Below are 22,351 nucleotides of genomic sequence, written 5' to 3' on the forward strand. Positions count from 1 at the left end.
TACTTCTGGGCCAGATTCTTCTGTCAGGTGTTAAGAGTAATGAGATCCACTAATTCCTCTTCCTTTGTCCCCAGTACCTAATCTATGGCCCAATCCTGTTGCCTTTGCCTCTTCGAATGACTCCTGAATCTGTTCACCTTTCCTGCGCTGACCACTCTAATCCAAGCCACTGCCATCTCATGCTTGGATGACTGCAATTCCTTTCAGCCGTCCACCAGCACCCATTGCGATTTGGGCCAATTTTCCATCTATCCTTCACACCGGAGGTAGGGCGATCTACTCGAACTGTAAATACGATCCTGCTGCCACTTTGCGTAAAGTCCTTCAGAGGATTCGCTTTGTGTTGAGTATAGCGACAGCTCCTTAGCAGGACTGCAAAGGCCCTGGCTGCTCTGGCCCCCACGGACCTCTCCCGCCACCCACTGCCCATCACACTTCCAGAAACGATGGCCTTCTGCCGGCTTTGGCTTGTGTTCATTTCCTGCCACGGGGCCTCTGTTCACGCTGCCCGTTTGCCTCAGATGCTCTTTCTAGGTGGACCTCTGCTCACGCCTCAGACCCTGGCTCAATGGTTTCTTTGGGGAAGTTTCCTTTGACTTCCCTAACCAGGTCATCTCGCTCTCATCCTGACCTTTGATAGTGGTGCTATGGACTGAATCATGTCTCTCCTCATATTCCTGTGTTGAAGCCCACGCACCCTCCCAACCCTCCCTTGTGACAGTGTGAGAAAGTGGGGCCTTTTGGAGGTAATTAGGTTTAGATAAGGCCATGAGGTGGGACTCTCATGATGGGATGGGATTCATGTCCTTATAAGAAAAGACACCAGCGTTTACTTCCTTCCTCAGAGGGCAGCCATATCAAAGCTGAGAAGAGGGCCTTCAGTGAGGAACTGAATACGCTGCACCTTGATCTTGGACTTTCTAGCCTCTTGAACGGGGAGAAATAAATTTCTGCTTTTTAAGCCTCCTAGTCTGTGGTATTGTGTATGGCAGCCTGAGCAGACTAATCAAATGAAGGATTAGTGAACAATATCTGAAGAGAAATGGCAGCCCAAAAGGCCAGATGCTCCCTTGAGATCTGCCTCTGACTCCTGATTCACTCGCCGTTAAACAGACTTTTCTCCTCTCTGTCCATTATGCAGGGTGTGACTGTTCTATGCCACCCCACAAAACATCAGAGGCTCATTTGAGGTCACGATGAAATGTTCCCTTTCAATGGCCTGAAACATGTTGCCACTTTACCCTCCCTTACATGATGGGTGTGAGTTTACCTTGAAATAGGATCCATGCCCAAGTGGTACTGCAGGATAGGCCACATGAGGTCTTATCCTTGGGAGAACAAATATACTGGGCAAATCCTCATCTATTTTCTGCTAATCTCCATTAGGAAAGGCTGCGGACGAAAGGATGCGATGTGTTTCTTTCGCTTCCACACACTGCCTTTCTTTACTTAAAATTCTTTATTTCTCCTCGTCCATTCATGGCGAGGCTATATTTTCTATAACAATGGGCTGCCATTTAGCTTTTCTCTCTAAGCCTGTGTCTCCAGCCAAGGACTCACCACCATGAAGTATTATTCCAGTCTGGAGAGGCACATGGCTCTCCCAAATGGACTTTCATCCGCACTGATCAACAACCACAAAAGCGTCGTGTCAGAGATGCAAGGCAACCTCTTTGTCTGAAACCACCCACTCCTCTTTTGTTTTCCTCTTGCACTCACTGTACATTATGTTCCACACGCTCTTCTCCATGGCTCTGCAGATGGGAAGCTTTAAATGCAGGGTATTATTAAAAATACTAAGGAAAAAAAAAAAAAACACCACCCTGAAAATTACTGAGCTTTGTACTCAAGCAGCACGCGGTTCCCTGAAGAGTTCTGTTTCTCAAGAGTTCAGATGGCTTATACACCGCCGATCCGAGCTATCTGGGTGACAGAAGGAAGGTCAGAGGGAAGGGAAGCTAAATATCAAAACCGGAAAGTACCCAGAAACCAGCTCTCCCAGGCCCCTTTCCATTCAGCAGAGAAAATGTTAAAAGTAAAGGTGTGGGAGGCCAGGACCTGCCACTGCTTGACGATCCTGCTGTTAAGAAAGGAAGGAGCTTGTGGACATGCCCAGACTGCGGCCATGAAGGAGGATCGAAGTCAACAGAGCTCCTGCTGCATATTAGGGACTAGATGTTGACACATGTGTTTGTCTCAGTAAGTCCTCATCGAAATCCTATATGTTGGTGAAATTAGCGTTTCTCTCTCCAGTGTAAGCTGGGGGGACCAGCCAGCTACCCCCATTTGCCAAACTGAAGGCTCACGTGAATGACTTTTGGCTGCGGGGAGAATCCTGGACCAAAAATATTCTTCTTGCCCTTCCCTGCAGGCGATCCTTTCCTGGGGGTATCTAGTCAGTACTGGCCCCCTCGCCTCAATGTGAGACAACTGTAAAAGGACATCTTAGCTCCAAAGCTCTCTATGGGATCAATGGAGGCCTGTCGTGACTCTTTTGTGGTTCGAATTCCCCCACTGCCAGCTTCCTTTACTTTAGGGGTTTAGCTCCTGAGACCTTCCCTGCTTGCCCACCCCCACCCCTGCCCACACTCTTAGTAAATCTCCTGTATACAGATAGCATCTCAGAATCTGTTACCCAGAAAACCCACATTTTATGAACTGTGCTCCCCCCGAATTCATATGTTGAAGTCCTCACCATCCAAATGTGACTGTATTTGGAGAAAGGGTCTTTAAAAAGGTGATTAAGTTAATGTGAGGTCTTTAGGGTGGGCCCTAATCCGACAGGATAGGTATCTTTATAAGAGAAAATCTGGACACAAAGACAAATACTAGACATGCGTGCATACAGCAGATGATCACAATGACACTGAGGGAAGGCGGCCGTCTACAAGCAAAGGAGAGAGCCCTCAGAAGAAACCAACCCTGGCCATACCTTGATCTTGGGCTTTCAGCCTCCATAACCATGAGAAAATAAAATTTTGTCATGGCAGCTCTAGCAAACTAATATATCACCTAAGACATCTTCTCTAACAACCTCTGTGTCACCATTTTACAAAGGAGAACCTGAGGGTCAGAAAGGTTAATTGGTCTAAGGCGACAGAGCCAGAAAGGAGCAACGAGGTCCAGATCCAAAGTTCTTGTCATTCTGCTACATGAGATGAAATCTAAACTTCCTACTGTCACCTGCTGATCCTTTGAAACAACTGTTAATCCTCATGATAGATACTAAGAAATGAATTTACACTTAATCTCATGTGATCCTGTCCAGAATGAAGGCTTCTTCTAATTAGGGTTGATCAAGAAGAGCAAAGGAGGCCTATGGCCATGCCACTTGGAACAAACCCAATCCTGTATGATCTTGGAAGCTAAGCAAGGTTGGGCCCGGTTAGTACTTGGGTGGGAGACCACGAAGGAAGACCAGGTGCGGTAGGTGTAAAAAATAAAAAAAACAAGGAATTGTAAGCTGACAAGGTCCTTGCAATCTGTGAGGTCAACCAAGAGTTGCCTTGCCTTAAAAAAAAAAAAAAAAAAAAAAAAAAAGCCAATCACAGATTGCTGTTTATTTACTTTAGTAATCATTAAAAATTGCATGTTTTCCCACACCAAACATACTTTTATAATTCAAGGCAATACATGGCACTGAAAAAGAATTATAATATAGACAATACAATACACATTTACTTATGAAAACTAAAATGACTTAAAACCAATCTCAAAACAGAGATAGAGAAAACTGACCGATTTTCTAAGAAATGAGAAATCATGGCTTAATCTTAGCCAAAGGAAAATTATTGATCCACCCTGGAAGATAAAACCTATATCTACTTGTACAAAATGCCATGATTCTCCTAACAACAAAACAATGACTTCAGTTCAAACCGTCAAAGTTCAAATATGTGAAACATACCAAATTATTTCTACAGTCAGAATATTTATTAGAAGACACATAATAAAAACAAAAAAATCTTATTAAAATGCCTTCAAGGTTCGTGTCTCCAACTCCCACCGCTCTCTGTACTTGGAAAGGCTGAGTGGTTACCGTGGTGTTCACCTTGGTGTTCAGCCGTAGTGGGAGCTGAGATGATGACAAATCCGTTTCAGGAAGAAACGAGAACCAGCAAACGCATGCTCGCAGCAGTGATTATAAATAGGGAGGTTGACAATGAATGATTTCGGATTGCATGTGAGGCTGAGAGGGGCCTTGGAGACTCTCCAGTCCATTTAATAGATGAGGGAACGGGGCCCCAGAAAGATTAAATGATGTGTCACCGTCCTAAGCTCATTAGTGCTGGAGCCAGGACTGGAACCAATAGTCCCCGGCTGACCATCTGGGGTTCTCTCCCCTATGACTTGCTACTTTTTCTTTTCTTTTCCTTTCTTTTTTTTTTTTCCCACTGCCATGTGATTTGTTTATCATTTTAAAAAATTCGCAGAGCAACAGTACAGACAACTTGCTGCCTTTTCTTTCCATGGAAGCTAAACTCCAAAACTTGTATAAATGCTATTCGTCTCTGCATGTTGTAAATGGGATTAACATATGCATATGCTTATAGTCTATGTCATATAATATTAGCTCTTCGAGGGTGGAAATGATAGATATTTCATATAGAACAGAGCAAAAAAACTTGCTCAACAATAAAGGTTAGAGAAAAGCAGGCCTGATAGTTTCACCTATTTAAAGAATCAGCTGTTCAGAGAAAGGACGTTAAAAGAACCTATCGCCAAGGTGAAAAAGCATCATTGCACTGTAAGGCTACTTGTGCTTGTTGGTGTTCTAAAGGATGAAGACAGCGAAGTGTCCTGGGAGAAGGGATAGATAAGCTGTGGTGAGATTTCCACAGAGACCGAGGGGCTCTCACGAGGGAAAGTGACTCCCTGTGCAAAAAGAGGCAACTGCTCTATACACTTAAAGAAGAAATTGCATATTAAAAAGGCACTGAGCTACAAGGCATAGGACCTCCTGTTTCCGTGTTTTGCTTTTGTACGTCCTGTGGTATCCACTGGTGAGCCAAGCCAGCAACTGTCTGTTAACTCTTTTGCTGGAAATATCAGTGGAAATACAATCCACTGCTGAACAAAACATAATTCTGCCAGTTGCAGAACCAATTAAGGCAATCACAGTGTGGTGTGCTAACCCAGTGTAGAGCCTGGCTGGTCACATAGCCTCAGGCAGGTTGCCACGTTGGTAAAACAATGACAAGGTGGAAACGGACGTTTCCTGATAAGCAAGTATTCAGGTAGGGTCAGGATGTAAAACACGTGTCTCTCCAAGATCCTCACCTTTCAACATACACACAAAATCAATTTTGTTCTTAAGTGCTTCCTTGAAAATCTAGTTTCAAGGAATCATTATGGAAAAAAAAAATAATGTCTTTTAGGTGCCTGTTCCTCCTTTCTCCTAACTTTTTGGGTGAAGATTATATCAAGCAACTTTGTAACAAAAGTTAGGAAAATAATTTAGCTATAACATATGAATCCATTCTAATATATTGTGGTCTTGACTAGAGAGTAATTATGGCATGTAATTGGCTGGGTGAGCTGGCTCATTACCCCGTAGTACATGGCCATGTACAAGTGGGATGTGTTCTGACTCAAATACTTATAACCAGCTTATTTATAATGTGGTCAGTTTATCATTAACAATACAAGGTTCGTCTACCTAAGTGTCCTAAATGTAAACTCACCAAGGACCATGAAAACCCTCTACCCACAACCGGCATCGACCCAGTTCAAATGACCATAATCAAAACGAGTTCTTGGAAAGGATATCTACCTGGACTCTGTGAACAAAGGCATCTGTTAAACCATTTATAGATCTTTCATCAAAATTTAGCGAGTATAATTAGCAATATAGAGATGATTTGATGATGAGTGCCGCCTTATCTTATGCTGTGTGAATTTGCATAACGGCCACTGAATGGCAATCTGTAGGAAAGGTCTTAATTCTTATTGGCGATTTTGTAGATAACAGTCATTGGATATACAGCCCCAGTGCTTTTAAAGCTACTTTGAGTGGATTATTGGTACCAGGTACCTTAGATATGAACAATTTTTAAAAAGTGCTTGTCAAATTTCTTTCCCTGATTGTTATCAGTGTCATCCTATATCCTGAGGGTTTTCGGCACACAGTCTGTTCTCTGAACCTCACTGGATTGGTAGCTTTCTCCAGGAATATGGCCAAAATTGCACACCTCCTCCACAGGCGTATTCCCACTTGTCTCGGTGCTTTTAACCACAGACGTGAACGTATTCAGATACGCTCTTCATTGAAAGGCCGCTTCTGGCAGAACTCATGCGTCTGCTGCTTTTATTTCTCAGAGCACCGCCAAATGCCTTCTTGAGTGGCTTTGCTACCTTGCTCGTCCTAACAGTATTGAACTTCCCTCTTTTTAAAAAACTGTATTCTATTTGAAGTTTCACTCTTTCTTAACATAAAAAAAACTACATATGCATACACACACATATATATACATGTATATGCATAAACATATATGTGTATTTTTTTTCTATTCTGAGGATATCGACTCAATAATAAATTATGATTAGAAGTTAAGAAAATCTAACAAAAGCATCAATTTTTTTATAGCTTGTGTTTTTTTTTTTTTTCAGGCTTATTGTTGAGAATGCAGAGGGTTATCATGTATTGTTAATATGATAAAACATCTTTGTCATTAATTGAAACACCCTTTTTCTTTGTTAGGGAAACATACTTGGTGTCATTTCTTTTGCAGTGGGCCTTATTTGGGTTTCTTTTGATTGCAGGCAGAAATCTAGTAAATCCAGTTATAGGATTACTAGCCTAGATTAACTGGAATGTTAATATCTAAGAATAAATACTGTAACCTGAGTGGGGATGTGTAATTGTGTTTCTTTACACACATACACACAAACACACTTACACCTATCCAGTGCCTACACACTTCTCCATAGAGCATGTCTGGCTTTCCAAATAAATCACAAAAGAATACTTTAAGGTAGAAATGGGAATCCTTACGTTAAAAATAGAAAGACGATCTTACAGGTTTTATCATGGTCTCATTTTATTCTTCAAGTGTTCAAGAAGGGCCAAGGAGTTGCATGGGCTGATTGCTTAGTTCCATGTGTGTATCAAAGAGAAACAGAAAACTCACTGAGCTGTGTGCATGACAATGATTCGTTCAGAACCCAGGCACTTTGGGCTTAAGAATCTTAAAGATGACTTTGGACAAAATATTTTCTTTCAGACATAGAAACACATTTATTCAAGGGGCCCAGAAAGACTGCTGAAATTAGTTTGTCACTCTTTGCCAACAGATTATCAAAACAAGGAGTCATTTTACATATGCGATTATGTGTAGGAAAGGGACGTCTAGACCAGTTTCAACACGCGCTGGTGAGCAATCTCTCACAGTTCCTTTTCTGTCACATTTGTGGCTTCCTGAAGGAAAATGCTCTTCTCTTTTACCTCTGTCTCCATAGATTACAGTGAGAAGGTTGGACACATTCTAGGCTCGTTCTTTTCTTCTTTTAATCATCTACTCATTTTTTCTTCTATGTAGCCACTTTAGTGTATTATATTAGTAATAGTACACTAATAGTTTTCTACAGGGGATATTTTAATTTTACTTTAAAACGCTTTATACGTCCATGTACAAATTGATACAAAATATCACACATATATTACCTATGTAGCTCTGTCAGGTACTTCGTTGAAATCCTAAGAGGGAAGTGATTTGCCCAAAGTCACTCCACTAAGTAGTAACTGAGTCAAGTCAGAACCCAGGTTCACCAAACTGCACATCATGTAACAAGACTGTCCTCACATCCACTCTCTGTGACCCTTTTCTGGTCCCCAGTTGCTACCTGACCAGAAGAGTAAGATCATGGCCTTGGCCAAACACTACGTATCTCCTCAGCATTTCACCCGCCTTGACTGGCAAAGGGGAATGCGCTTCTGGGCTTGTGCTCACCTGATGGCTGGAAAGACCTAGTCTTTTATTTTGTATTTGATTCCGTTTTTAACACTGGTCACTAGCATTTGTTACATCAGAACATTCATAATAGCATGCTGGCATCCCTTTAATGTCTTTAGAACATACATCTGTAGTTGTTGTGGGTATGTAATTGATTTGGATCCCCAAATGCAAGCACTTTCATATTAACTTCGTGTTAGAAAGAGGCAATAAAATCACAGCTAGGGCCATATCTCATTAGGGGCTCATGTATTTCTCAAGGCAGAACTCACTGGATGCTTTGTGCTGAATTTGTTTATCATTTGGTTTAGTAGATGAAAAATAGTATCTCACATAAAAGCAGTGGGGCCTGCTGAAGGCCAGACTATTCCATTCTACTTCTTTATCACAACAGACACAGAGTAGGTGCTCAGGAAATATGTACTGCCCACCCGTGTTGTTTATACTGGGTTCCTCTGAGACATGCCTGGTCCTGTTGCAAACAGAACTATTTGCTAATGTAATGAAAAACCATGGGCTGCTGTGCAGGTGACCAGCTGCCGAAAAGGACCGCTGTCTTTTGGAGTGAGCAAGTCTTCGGGGCTGGTTTTCCTCCAGCTCGTCTGTACCGTGATTTTGAGCTCTGTGTTTTGGCTGAGATGGAGGAAATGGCAAGAGAAAATTCCTCCTTCTTCTTTACCAGTTAAGACCTTGGCCAACCTTTGACGTGTATTGTAGGGGCATAATTATGGATAAGACTAACAATTTTTCTGTCTTTTGACTCTTTACCACCAGACGGATATTAAGCAGCGTAAGAGAGATCACCACCAGGGAACTCAACAGACATCTCTTTGCTAGAAATCAAAGAGGTTTTCACAAACCTGCTTCAGCGAAAGGATCTGCTGTTAGCTGGAAGACTCCTGTCCAGAGGAGGCCTCCTTCCATGCTGGGGCAAGTGAATGATTCTGCTTGAGAGAGTGAATATACAAACCAACGAGGCCAAAGTATATATAAAAATAGAACTCTGACTCACTATCTGCAGCAACCAGTCCAGGAAACTAACCCATTATCTCCAGTAACCAGCTCAGGAAGCCAGCTTCCGTAAGTCAGACCTGCAGGAAGTCAAACCACTATTTCTAGACACAGTCCAGGAAGTCAAACAAAACTCTTTTAACGGCTGGCTTCAAATGTCTAGGAAACAATCAATAAGTGACAGCTTTTCTAATTTTTGTCTCTACATCTAATTTAGGACCAACCAGAGAAAGCCAAACATGTACCTCTAAACACACAGGCAGCCCCGCCTCCAGGTGGCCAGCCCACCGACAGCTTTCCCCGTGCCGACAGCCTCCCGTCGGGCATTCCTGAAGCCTTCCCTTTCCCTTCTATAAAGCTTTCCTGCTCCTCCCCCTGCCTTTCCATCTCAGTCAAAACTCAAACAACGGTGACTGACTCTTTTGCTACAGCAAACTTTCAATAAACAGCCTTTGCCTGTTCTCGCCTATTTCCACACGCCGCAAAGTCTCTTTGCCCAATGTGTTGTATAGGGAATAAATACGGGGCTCTAGCACCTCACCTACCTGTGTTTGCACACAGGCATCCATCTACACTTGCTAGCTGTGAGGCCTTGGGGAGATTACTTAACCCTCTCTGTCAGTTTCCTCATCTGTAAAAATGGGCATGATAACTGGATTTGCTTCATAAGGCGGATGTGAGTTAGATGTCATGCTATCCATTAAAGTACTTAGAACACTAGCTAGTCTAAGTACAAGTGGTAGCCATTTTTATCAGCTCTGTTACAATTTAGTCTATTGTCCTTTGACCTCTTCCTTTGACTGGCGATATTATCAAGTACAAATCCTAACAAGATGTAAACACTATCTGGGAGAGGCAGCACTTGAAAGTGTTGACATTTATTCACAAATTTACCTAAATTAGTATAAGATATTTATTAACCTAGGAAGAGTCTGGAAATGTGATATCAGCTTACACGTGTAAGTGGGGCTTTGGGTTATGAGGTGGGTAGAAACTCCAGTGGGCATCAGGGGACTTCGGCAGGCACTGGATGAACACGGAGGGGGCCAGCATAGCAAGAGGACACTGAATTCTTCAGGATGCGGATGGGGTCATCGGGGAGGACGCATGAGCGTGAACGCCCACACCAAGAGATCCATCCACACTTAAGGAGGCCAGGATTTTCACAGTGGGTGTGGTCCCGGCCGCCTCATCCATTCTAACTGGCGGAAGCAGATGGACTCTTTCTTGGAAGTCCAGTGGTCCCTGTGCAGATTTTTTATGTCTGTTTATCAGGAAGTTATCTGAAGAATTTATTGCTTATGACATTTGTCGGTTTGGACTGAGAGGGTCAAGGTCCCCTTCCCTGCTCTTCTGCAACCTCCTCTGTAGTCATTAAAAAAAAAAAAAAAAAAAAAAAAAAAGCCCTTTTGCTCCACGTAAAGGCAAGCCCAGCTTAGACATTAGGCTGGAAAGCAGGCAAGCCTGGAGATTTTTCTGGATGGCTTTTGTGAGCAGTCCCCACAGCAAAAGTTCTTGAGAGGATCTCAGCATCAGGGCCTGGAGCCCGGAACTGTGTGCAGGAGATAAGGATGAAGCGGGTGTTAAAAGCCACGAGTCTCACGTTAAACTGTGCCTGGTCCTTGGGTTTTTGGTTTGGTGGTGGATGCATTCCGCTGTGTGTACTGACATGCAGGCTTCCAGACTTCGTGATGAAACACCGTGGACTGTATCACAGAATTAACACTCCATCTTGAAGTCTTTCTTTACCTAACGGAGGAGGGTTGCCTCCGGCAAGAGAAGCCGAGAAGTTGCAAGGCTCATAATACTAACCCTGCTGTTCGAAACTGAGATACAGGAATAAGAGGAATTATTACTACCTCGAAGGTTTTTTTGGAAAGAGCTGGAACATATATATATATATTTTTTAAAAAAATAAGAGCCAGAAAAGTCCAGTTCTCCTTTTACCTCTTTTGCAATAATCTGTTTCCTAAAATTCGCTACAATGACACCTGGCAGTCCTCCCTGAGTCCTGGAGGGGAAAGAAATAAAAATCTAGTAAAGAGTCTCTTATTTAGCTTGGCTTATTTTCCTACTTTCTGCTTCAAGCAGCCAAGTCATTTACTTTGAAAGCTCTGTAACTGAACATGTGTATTTGCTGAGCTATTTCAAATGCCTTCTATTATGCCCCAGCCTTTTTCAATGATGGACTTTGAGCATAGTTCTAATGCCTGGTGGTACAATTTCTAACTGGGAGGCGTTCTCCATGCAAGCCGAGTAAAAGCAGAGGTGCGGTATAGGCATAAAAATCATCTCCTAGGAGTCGGAGTTCCAGAGCTTTGTGTTCAGCTCCAGCAGCCAAGCATCACGTGGCCCTGGTTCAGGAACTGTGCCCTCTGCATCTTCCTTTTCCCTCTGGAAGTGGGGGTGAAATACCTTCTCCTACTTTTTTGCTGCCACTGTGATGAGTGAAATCCTAACAGGTGAGTGTCCCGGCTCTCTGAAAGCCAATGAGAATGCTCTCTACAGTTAGTCTAGCAAAGGACCACCTTCTCTGCCCAGGCCCGCCAGGAGAGACCCAGGGCAAACACTACTGGGGGAAGGAACTAATCGCCCCTTTTCCAAAGTCCATCAGTTCTTTCAGGCTACAGCGCTGTATCAGGATGATGTCTGAATTCTTTCACAGAAATGCTGCAGTGGCCTGAAATTAATCATTTTTTTTTTTTTTTAAAATGAACATGTTCTTTTCTTCTCAAAGAATGGATTTTACCTGATATTCGATAAGTGTGTACAGGGTGGGGGATGGAGAGAGAAGCACAGAGTAACCGGTGAGGAAAGAGAAAAGTCGTTCAGTGAGCCATCGTAACATTGACCTGCATCTCCCTTTACTCTCTCTCCCTCTGGCTCAAAGGAAGGTCCCCTCTTCCCCAGCTCACTCTAACTCTTTGTCCCCCACCTTATTTCTTCATTGGTCCACTGGAAACTCTCTCGATCAATTGCTCTTTCTGAGTTCTTTGCTCCATCAACAAACATACTTGGGTCCCCCAACTTTAAAAGAAGTTCTCTGTATTGCCTCAAATCATTGTGCCATTTTTCACTTCTCTGTTCACCCTAAACTTCTTAAAAGTGTGTCTACACGTAGTGCCTTTTCCTGACTATACTTCTTGCTAACTTCTTGCCTTTCTTTTTCCATTCCTGGCCTTTTTTGACCACTTGGAAGCATCTGATGCTGTGGTACACTTTCTCCATTCGAACTCCCTGTGGAAGGGTAGGATCTTGATCTTCCTCCTATTTTCAGATTGTCCTTTCTCGGTTTCTTTCATTGCTAGTGTTCTTTCCATTTTACGAGGATCTCCTTATTCTTTTTTCTGTATATCCTTTCCTCTGGTGAGTTCATTCGCTTTCACAAAATCAATGCCACCTTCCAGTGCCTCCCGAGTGTGCATATGTATAGTACGGCTCTCTTCTGGCCTGCCATTTCCTCATTACCTTCCACATATTTTCCCCTGGATGGCCCACCGGCATCTCAGATTCAGCATACCGAGACCCTATTTATTTCCTTAAAGAAATCTCCCTGCCTGGGGACAGGCTTTGTCCCATTGTCGCTGATTTTATGTCTCCCTCATTTGTGAGTCCTCCCTCTCTGCCAGGGTGGTTAAACCATTTGCCCAAGGTCACACGGCTAGTCGGCTGTGGAATCAAGATTCAAGCCACGGTCTGTTTTGACTCTGCCACATTGTGCTTTTTCCTTTATAAGTTCTTCTGAGGTGAAGAGATTAATAAGACCTAGTTTCAGCTTTTGAAGGAACTATAATAAAGTTCAAAGAGCATTATCATAAATATTCAACGGCCCTTAGTAGGTACCTAAAATTGTTAGTGTACCCTATAATAATCAGTAAACGTCTGTATACTGATTATAAAACAACAACAAAGAAACAACAACAACAACAATGACGAAACCCTTTGTTCTGGTCCTTCCAAAATTTATAAGCTCTAAATATCAGACATAATACCCTCTTCCCGCTGCCCCTTAATAGTCTTCATTAAGAGACAAAACGAAGTCTGTTTGATCAACATTTATAGCTAAAATAATAAATGACAACCTAAAATCAAAACACATCTCTGTATTGAAGCCCATACTGTAAATCATGCTCTGCACTCAAATGCACTCTAATTAATTTCAGGTGTTTAAAGCTATATTATGGTAAGTTGTCATGGTTTCGAACAAGTGAGGATAATTTAGCCATCTGCACTATTTCTTCTCAGCTACAAACCCAGAATTCTGAAATAAGATGTATTTAAATCTGCAGAGACAGCATTCAGAGAAAGCCAGAAAGCTAAGTTCATGAAAATTCCATCAGCCCAAATCTCCCGCCAATATTTGGAGGGTGTCTCCTTGAGGGTGGCTGCTCTGCATTTGCATTTCAGTTTGACTGATTTCCTTCAAGAAAATGATAGCTCCATTTTAATTTTTTCTTCTTGTATCACTGTAGCATGTAATCTCCCAATGATATAGCAAGAAAGCTCAGAAAGCTCCTAGGTCTCTAGTGAGTAAATGATTTTTTTGAAATACAAATATGTGATACCTAAAGGATTTATAAAACTCACTAACACTCGAAGATCAACATTAAACAAATTGTATCTAAGACTGACCTTAAAGCTGGCTGGCTGTATCTTAGATATTAAAACTGTAGTGACTAGAACAATGCTGTGATATTTTTTAACTTGTGTTATGTTGCTTACAATATTAGGTTGTATAGTCATGGAGAACTCGATCAAAGGAGAATATGCCTCTCTCCCTAAACTTGTGACTTCCACTTAAACTGTTAAAATTCCAACTGTGCAAATGAACGCGCTGTTTTGGTAACAGCTTGTTGAGAGAACTCCATGTTTCCCCAGAATGTACTTGAAGAGGATTAATGAGTTCTACATATGTGCCAAGTCAATCTGTTTCTCCCTGTCAATCACCATCCCAAGAACAAGCCCCTCTATCTCTGCCGATATGTTTTCAGACAGATGTGTGGCTAAAATGTTAATTAAATTACTGGAACAAATGATTACTACAGACTTTCCAAATGGACGGCTTAGGAGTTTTACAGTGGCATCAACTGGACTTTAATGAGAAGACCTGTCTATTCTAGCACTTCTCAACCACAGCCATGGCATGAGAGCGGAGAAGACTCTGACTGTGTTTTGAAGATCTGGAGGACCTTTTACTGCACTGAATATTAGGCATGTTCAGAACTCAAGACTTAAAATTGTGTCCTTTCTTGTCTCTTAGTCGTATTCATCTAGGGATCGCCAAATGCTCGGTCAGCTCTCTGCTTGCCTGCCTCCCCGACTGAGTGGGGTAGTGCAGCCTTTGGTGCAACTGCAATACCGCGAGAGGCCCTGGAGCACGTGACAGGCCGGGGGCCCCCGCGGGGCTGAAGGGCGCTCACTACCATCATGGCTGGTTCACCGTGTTCTTTCCAAACGTGATGAAATTCCGGATGAATGATGTCGAAAAGGAAATTTTAGTATAGGTGATTAACTGATTCAGTTTCTTTTCTCACTACTTTAAAAGAAGTGAGAAAAGAAACTGAACAGAGGGGACTTAAATATCAGTCCCCTCCTGCAGAATTCACAGGTCAGGACGTCTCAACCCCGAGCGAAGCGCATGCCTGCGCAGTGCCCCCGGGACCGGGCAGAACTGGCTGGGGTGGCAGATTTGGCGTGGCTGATGTGAGAGTCCAGAGCTGCCTAAAGAGGTGCTGGGAGAGTGATTAAGTGTGGGACCTGAGGGCAGAATCTGGAGCGCGTGGTCAGGTATCAGAGCCTGGTCAACGGCATTTTCCTTTTATGGGGCTTTTTGTGCTGCTTATTTTATCGTCGTAAAGGTGCTACAAGACTCTGCTCAATTATTCCATTTTGTTCTTACAGAGTGATTCTTAGGCCTGGTGTCCGTGAACATCACCTGGGGGACATTGGTAACAGGTAGATTCCTGTTAATGTACCCTCCTGAGCGAGGTCAAAGAATCCACATCTTAAAAAAAAAGTCACCAGTTGACTCTGACGTATATGGCCCTCGTGTTCTACTTTGAGAGACTGCAGTTTAAAGGCATAGCAGTTTAGCTGAGATGCTATCAAATTCTAGTTGAATGCCAATTCAAATGCATTTCTTTAGAAGATGTGGTAGCTTATTTTTGAACTTTCCGGTGTTGAAATTAACCATTAGCTTTTAACTTGCTGATGCCGTATAAGGTAACAGCAAATAGAGACACACCATGATTTTCTGTGCTAATATCAGCAGAAAACTACCACTTGACCATCATCTTAATTAGCGATTTTGCATTATAAATACTACGGGGCAGCATTCAGCTGCAGGCGTAGGTCCCCCCCCCCCCCCCCGCTGGGTTGCTCCTATGTAATTTGAAGACATGACATTAAACAGACTGTTCTATTCTGCATCTGAGATAAAAGAACAGTACCAATTCAACACTGAAAGTAGTTTAAAAAAAAAAAAGAATTAGTGAATAGCATACTGTATTCGTGGCTTCAGAAACTTCTCCTTATTAATATACCCAGCTCATCTCAGCACTCACTGTTTTCTAGAAATTATTCAGCTTCTACGATGCTTAGCTGCTGTGTTGAGGACGGAGACTAGCCCTGGAACACAGCTTGGAGATGTCGGCACTGCCTTGGAGTCTGGCTCGGAGTTGGTGATGAAGACTCTGGGGTGGAGCGATTTGGTTTTTTCCTCGCCTTGGAATTTTTTAGTGTTCCGACAGAGACAGGTGTAGATTTCATTTACATCATTTGTCCACCAAGGAATCAGATACAAAGGTGGCAGGATGACCTGTTCATAAAATGAGTGGTCTCCAAAATACAGCTAGTAAACAGTTTGCTAATCTTCAAGACTGATGTACAAAAAGAGTATGACAGCTGCTGCGTATTTTATGGACGGAGCCTTGACGTGGGAGACTGGCGGAATCTCCATTCACTGGAAGGAACGCACCAGGCTCAGCGTTAACGCACCTCTGAATATTACAGAACAGAATAAATGACATGTCTACTGAGTATCACTCGTCAGCAGTATTACACTCTGTCCGGGAGAGTGAAATGGATGAAATCTGCCATAATGCTAATTGACATGGCCATTAACGAACATACACATTTAACTCATAGACATGGACGTGCTATTGTATCTGTAGCTTATTTCCATCCTGCTCAGGCTGATAAGACAGTCTCCAGACACTTATAATTAAGGGCAATTTGTAATAATAATAATGAGCTGCTTTTTATTAGATATAATAAAAATCAATTCCTCATTCAATTATCGTTCTTGGCTGTGCTATGATAGATACTCCTGGGTAAATACTAGTGTCAAAACTATAATAGTAATGATAAAGTTTTTGAGGACAAAATTCTGTTTTCAAGATCGAAATATAGTCCTTTAAGTCTCTCCCATACCGATGGGTCATGAGTGAACTATCTGGATTCTTGTTGCACTTGTTTGGTGATAAAGGATCTCAAACAAATATTGCCATGTGCGGCAGCACAACAAGTCTTTTCAGGAGTGTGTGTCATCAGTCAGTAAATAAAAGGACATGGATCACAACGAGTGTGGGCTGAACATCAGTGCAGCATTGACACAGGCCTGCACTGGAGACAGACTCCTCGGTGGGGGCCGTGCCATCCGATTCCTCACCCCCCGAGTCTCCTGATAATTTAGACAGGTGGCTCAGTGTATTAGTTTCTTAGTCCTCCAAGTTAGAGGCTTCTCTCATTATGTTATATAGATATCATTCGTTTCACAGACAACCTTCCCCCAAAATATTAAATATCACTGTCAACCAGCTACATGATAGTGAGGAAGGTCACAGGCGTCTGCTCTCCTAGGATCACCTTTCTGCCTTCTTTTCGCTCTTCAAGCACTCTGTGCCTTTTACTCTGTGACTCTCATCTTCTACTCCCAGAGTTTGGTGAATGTACCCCTCCCTGGTACATTTACTTTGTGATAATAAAGGAAAGGAAGAGATCTCAAACTATGAAAATTCAAGCATCTATGAATTAAAATGAAATCTATTGGGGTGGTTTGTTTAGGGAAGCTGCACAACGAGCTGGAAATTAATTTAAGAGCTTCCACTAACTGTGATCTTGGGTAAGTCCTTTAAGTTCTCTGGAGACAGAATGAGATAATGAATGACAAACTCATATCAAAGCTAAATGAAAAATCTCAGTATACATGTCATAGAGTCAATCTGCTGCTGCCTTCCCTGAAATGAAAGCTTTTTATAAGCGAGGATTATAGAGACAACTCAAAGACATGTTGGTCACTCAGGACTCTCCACACTGACTCCTTCATGACAGTTTGACCCTTCCCATGCACTACCTTCTGAGGGTGTCAAAACCCCAAAGAACAGTGACGTAAGCAACGGTACTTTTCTTCCTGTAAAGATTGGTTCCCCAATCACTGAGATTCATTAGATGTTAGCCAGAATGCCCTCTGGGGTTCCAGCTATGTAAAAAGTTAAAGACTCATGAAAGAAATATGAGCATCTTTTAGAAGAACTCAAATATTTGAGTTACCTGGAAGAGTCAAATAAATTCCACATACACTTTGGTGTATGTTTTCTTAAAAGGAGCATCGCGCATTAACACATTATTCTACCCTGTAGCTTGGTTAACTAAGAGTACTCACAGCCTCAGACATCACTGGAATGTGGCATCGCTGAGTACCAAAGTGGTGGAAGATGGTCAGCCAAGTATTAACTGACTTGCTTTCCTTCTATGTTAGTGCTTATGCAAAGAAACACATCTGGATCTCTTTTTTCTTGTAATGAAATTGTAATATTTTGCTTGGATGGTTCAGAAGAAAACACCACAGTTGATTTATAAACTGTGGCATGAGTTTAATACATCTTACTCCAGTCCTAGCCTGGGATTTGCTTTTTTTGCTCAGATGACTAGCATTCCAGTTCCCAAGTACTTGGCCTGTGATTTCTAGAAATTATAGAAGAACTCTACTCTATTTGGAAAGAATCTATCCAATTTAAGTTTCATTATATATAGAAATAAGTGCATCTTCTATATGATATTTATTTAGCAACTATTGAAAAATCATACATTAATCTATTCAACAAATATTTATACAGTAAAAGAAGAACAGGAAGTGGCAAAGGGTTGGGATGATGGGTGATGAGCTCAGAATGGACTTGTGGAGCCTGAGATGTCAGCTGACCGTCCAAGTGGAAACATCCCGCAGACAGCCGGATGTACACACGTTTGGACCGAATAGCTGGTGTAGGAGCCATCATCAGTATCTGCTGTGTGTGGTCACCTGAAAGCTCATGGGGCTGGCAAGTAACAGTGATAGAGGGAGCCTGTCAAACAGCGACACGTGGAGGTGTACAGAGGAGCTGACTAGGATGTCACTGGGACGGTGAAGACCAGTCCCATCTGCTCCTTCGCACATCACTGGTGATATTTCTCCATATAACTGTAGCTGAAGTTTTAATTCCAGAAAAGAGACCTTCACGATAAATTTTACGTATTTAATCACAGAGGTTTTTTAATTAGAATATTGTTTTGCATGTGACAGTCTATTATTTTTTATTCTATAATGTCTTTGCAGTGATAGTTGGAGGAGTAAAGGGTATACACTTGGTTAATAACTGGGTTAAAGACCTAACATGCCCACTGAGCAAATCTTTAAAAGATTTTTCTTAACAAAGAGGTGGGCAACTTAGAAATACAGGAGCATTTCAGAATCCTTTATGATTATGACTAAGACAAGAGATACAAGAAACACGCGCATTTTCACATACACAGGAGGACTTAGCGTTCACTATCTATATGAGATTAAATAAGGCCTCCAGGCACTACCTAAATAAGTGGTTGATATTGCCCCTCTTCCCAAGAAATACAAAGCATATAGTTTGAAACAAAAACTTATAAGTTTCATCTGAAATTTTAAAACAACTTTGGTAATTTATTAGCTAAAAGTATATAGTCACATCCTCAGAAAGAGTATGAAGAATCAGTTAAACACTGTTGTGATGGAAAAGAGAAGACAGTGTTTGTAATCTCTTAAAAAAGCTATGTATCCATTCCTGAAGGTATTGGTGGGAAAATTCTATCATTCCTAAAGACTGTCTCCTAAACCATTATTTCTGAAAGCAAAATCTCCTTTGAAGCAACTTAAAATTAAGGTCACACATTGTCTTCAATATACTTGGCAGTCTCGTGTGTATGCAAATGGTGTTGATAACGACTGAGCATCTATTTTGGAGTCTGTCCATCTTGTGTTCATACTAAGCAGGGACTGACTGCAGCCTCAAGAGCTCTGAATCTCAGATTATTTTTCATTTAGATTTATGGAGAGTGAGGGAGAGGAGGGGAGAGGAAAGGAGGGGAGGGGAGAGGAGGGGAGGGGAGGGGAGGGGAGAGAGAGGGAAAGAGGGAGGGAGAACACAGGCTTTCAAACGTCTCTGATGAACTCTGCCCTCTGAAAAACACATTGAGCTCAAGAGCAAAATGTTGCTCTAGTTCTTTATATTTTTCGCCACTTTAGTTTTCTTATTCCTCACATTTTATTTTGATCTTTCACATTTCTTAAGTACCAACTATCCATGGAAGACTTCATTCATTGAAAGCCCTTTCTGCCAAAAAGATATGTAAGTAGAGATTACATATCTCTGTACACAACTTCTATTTGTGCAAATCTGAATTAAATATGCCCGACTCATTAATACTTAACAGTCTAGCTACAGAAATGCAAGGTTGTAGCAATTTTGCTCACGGCAGGACTTGCATTTGAAGCTGGATAGGACCAATTATAAGTCTAAAATGATCCCACTGTTTTGTTGACCAACCAGATCGAACTATGAAATCGTTCACGCACTAGATGGGAATTGTGGGTAATTCCTGGGCTCCCGCTTTGGAGGCTCCACTCTCACTCCCGCACAGCTCCACCACTGAGCTTGTACCTAGACCACCGTCTCTGTGAGGGCAGAGACTATATCAGTTTTGCTTGTTGCTTCCCCATTACTAATGAAGAATTGTGTTCAATAAATATATGTTAGCTGAATGAATGGAGGGCAACTAGATCCATGATGTCCCCAGCCCAGCCTCAAGGATCGACTTCTTATTTTGACACTAGGACTTGGTGGCTTTGTTGGTAGAGGCTGAGGGGGTCTCTTATGCTGGTTTTATACTAAGTTAACAGAGTTTCACTGGCTCCCTAGAAACTTACATGTATACAAAAGTATACATTACTCCAGTAAGATGCCTCCAAATTCTGGGAACAGGTCACCTTCTGACTGTTAATCAATAGAAGATGAAGTACAGTGGATGTAAGTGGCCACCTGCAGACTAACCCACTTTTAAAAATGGTTTAAATTCATGCAGTTGAAGTATCTAAAATGTTTCCAGATGCCCATTTAAAGATTCATGTATAGTCAAGCCTGGAGTGTTACTAAATGATGTTGTAATCCAATAAATTGCATTACAGCTCAATGGCCTGAAATAACTGCATGGGACAGATAAGAAGAGAAATTGAACAAAAGGGCTCTGTCAGAAGTGGACATTTGACCTCCCATGAGGAGGCACTTTTCTGTACCAGATCTTTAAAAAAGCTATTTGCCCATTCCTGAAGGTATCAGTGAGAGAATTATGTCACTCTTATTCTCATCAGGGGAGACTGAAATAGTTCCAACCCTTTCGTCTGGACCTCCACATGGAGCATCTTTCTGTTTGCCTGCCTCTGTCCTGCACTTAATCCACATCTGACCACTGTGCTAACGTCACCCAAGGAAGAAACGCACTGAATATAATTAATGACCTTTGGTTCCTCAACAAGAATGTGCTAGTGACCTTTCATTATTGTGGACTGTGGAGTACCCTACAGGATGTTGTGTGCTCTGTGTGAGGATGGTTCCAGTGGTCCTGAGTTTGGAAAATGCTGCGTGCTATACCCAATTCACGCAGACTTGCATTTCAAACTGGCATGTCAAAGTTTGAGAAGTGATATGGTAAAGCATCTATTTCGCCTGTGTGAACCCAACATTTCTCAATGTTTGTTAAACGAACGAATTAAAGAAAAATCAAGCCAGATATTCTATTTCCTGAGTCCATATTGACCAAGTATCCTACTGACAGTTCATCTGATGTCCTGGACACTTTGATACCAGGAAGAATTAATTACTCCGTGGAGTGCTTGTACGTATTTTGGCCAACAGACTCTGGTATCATGTATGGAGAACAGGCCATGAGAGGAAGACTAATTTAGCAATACTTGCCAAGGGTGCAGCCAATGCGAGGGACTTGCTCATTTTTGTCATCCTTGCCCCCAGGTAAAAGTGACCTCACCAGGATGCCGCCACCTTGGGAGACCCTGGCTAGACTGTGGCCATTTTCTTTCATCAACCGCGGCCAAGTGCGGGCCCCCACTGCCCAGCTGCCCCGGGTCCTGCTTTCCTTGTCATCTGGTAGCTGCAGAAGGGTAAGTTTGCAGAGCCTAACGGTTTTTACGTGTTCAAGTCACACACCTGCTTGTGGCTTTGAAAAAAAGTCCATGGACACCTTGGTAGAACCCTGGGAGTTACATGTAGATGATAGAGTCACATAATAAATTTAATTTCATGTACTTTGTTTTAGCTAACAAATCAAAGAGGCTGTATAGATTATGCATCTTAGGGTGAGCACATAAACAGATAAACGCAGCTATTCCTCTTTCTTACACCATCCTAGCTCCACCTCTTTAGATCATTTACATGAAGGATATGAGGACAAGGGACATTTAGAGTTTATAAAATTTGGATAATAATAGCACCTATTTTATTGGGTTATTGAAAATATTAAATTATGCGTATGAGAAATGCATTGGAAGTACCTCGCACAGTGTATGACACAGAGTAGGGATGCACACTATTTCAGCTATTATTAATCTGGAAACAAAGGCACGGGGCCTTAACCCAGCTTCCCAGCCTGTCTTCCCCAAGGATCCTCTCTGCCTGAGGCTTCCCAGGCCTGTCCTAGGCTCCCACCTTTGTCTTCTTTGGTCGGGTGCCTGACACGTTTATGAGGACATGGTGACTCCATTTCGGAACGTGGCAGTTCCAGGGCCTCGTCCTGCCCAGCTGAGTTTCCCTCACTTCTGTGCTTGGTTAGGGGTGAAGGACTCTCTCTCTCTCTTCAACTCACTTTGAGTGTCACTCGGTGGAGACACCTGAGCAACTCTGCCAGGATCAACGCTCTCCTTTCAGGCCACCTCTCGCTTCCCCTTGCTCAGTGCTGACCCCGCATTTACCTGAGACTAGGCCACCTGAAGTCTCCCTAATCCTTCAACAGAATTTTTAACAGGACCTTGTATTTCAGAAGCTAGTTTGTTACCATAGCACCGTGGCTCTTGTCAGGGCCCAATTTGA

General features: G+C 42.4%; 1 protein-coding gene and 1 pseudogene across 3 annotated transcripts in view; one reads left to right on the top strand and one right to left on the bottom strand.

The window, feature by feature from the left end:
• The window catches only part of CELF2 (CUGBP Elav-like family member 2), a 718,856-nt gene that overhangs the window by 646,878 nt on the left and 49,627 nt on the right, over window positions 1-22,351 (bottom strand). The window lies entirely within an intron of this gene.
• Window positions 3,315-3,433, top strand: LOC118608969 (annotated as a pseudogene).

This window comes from Rousettus aegyptiacus, unplaced genomic scaffold (assembly GCF_014176215.1).
Source record: "Rousettus aegyptiacus isolate mRouAeg1 unplaced genomic scaffold, mRouAeg1.p scaffold_m13_p_10, whole genome shotgun sequence".
Classification (NCBI taxonomy): Eukaryota; Metazoa; Chordata; class Mammalia; order Chiroptera; family Pteropodidae; genus Rousettus; species Rousettus aegyptiacus.